This window comes from Echinops telfairi, unplaced genomic scaffold (genome assembly GCF_000313985.2).
Source record: "Echinops telfairi isolate 266 unplaced genomic scaffold, ASM31398v2 ScPeMD7_42;HRSCAF=159, whole genome shotgun sequence".
Taxonomy (NCBI): Eukaryota; Metazoa; Chordata; class Mammalia; order Afrosoricida; family Tenrecidae; genus Echinops; species Echinops telfairi.
Window position 1 is genome coordinate 1,976,118 of NW_022103940.1, and position 1,338 is coordinate 1,977,455.

Consider the following 1,338-nt stretch of genomic DNA (forward strand, 5'->3'; position numbering starts at 1 on the left):
TGGCTCATAGGAAGTGAGGGGATACAATGCTGAAGCACATCTTTTCTGATTTTTAACCATGCAGTAATTTTTGTTCTGTTACCACAACTGCTTCTTGATCCACATCGAGTTTCTGCAGTACAATGAAGTATTCCGGAATTCCCATTCTTCTCAAGACTCTGAAACCTCTTCTTAATCATAGAGTAGCTAAGGCAAAGGGAAGAAATGGTGTCAAAGAGCTGAAGGGAGACATTTCAAAGGTCAGCTCCAGAAGGCAAAGGATTATAATGAAATGTGCAGAGCCCTAGTGTTAGAAATCCAAATAGGAAGATCAGGCTCAGCATATTTAACACTGAGAGAATGAAAAATAATCAGACCTGTCCACTTGCAATATTGAAAGATTCCAACCGTTTCTCACCCTTTTGGCTAATATCAAGTGTGAAAGATTCTATGGACAAAATATTGAATGATGAAGGAATCAACAAAATAAGATGGAAAGAATATACGAAGTCGCTGTATCCAAAAGAACGAGTTGACATGACACCATTTCAGAAGGCAGATAGCCTGTGAGCAAGAACTAATGGTGCTGAGGAAGAAGTTCAAGCAGCACTGAAATCCTCCGACAAAAACAAGGCTCCAAGAGTTGATGAATACCAATTGAAATGCTTCCACAAGCTGACGAAGCACTGGAAGTACTTACTTCTCTATGCCAGTAAGTTTGGAAGACAACGACTTGGCCAAGTGACTGGAAGGGGCACATATTTGTCTTCAGTTCCAAAGAAAGTTGATCCTAGGTGGTGCTCCAAATACAGAATTAGGGTTAGGGTTAATGTCCCAGTCAAGTAAAACTTTGCTGAAGAAGGCCCATCAATGGGGGTAGCAGTACATTGACAGGGAGATTCCAGAAGTTCAAGCCAGAAAAAGAATAAGGAATATCACTGCTGACATCAGATGAATCTTGAGTGAATGGAGAATATCAGGCTCATGTTTACGTGTGTGTGTACGTGTGTGTGTTTTACAAAGTAGAGAATTTATTTTAAAATGTGCAAAAACGTGGAGTTAGAAAGTCCAAAGGGAAGACTATACTCAGTATATCTAAAGGTGTCTAACCATAAGTATTTCAAAATGGATATCAATGAACAGATTAGGTCCAAACATATACAATTCTGAGCCTTACATGTATGGGGAGGCTTGAAAACACGCAAGAAGAAATTGTATCAAATGCAACGGAATTTTCCCACAAATTCCTTGAAGTTCATTATTATATTCTTTGGAGCCCTGGGGGTGCTGTGCTTTAAGCCCTCGGATGGATCTTGTGAGGGAAGAAGATGTGGCAGTTGGCGTCAGTAATGATTTACA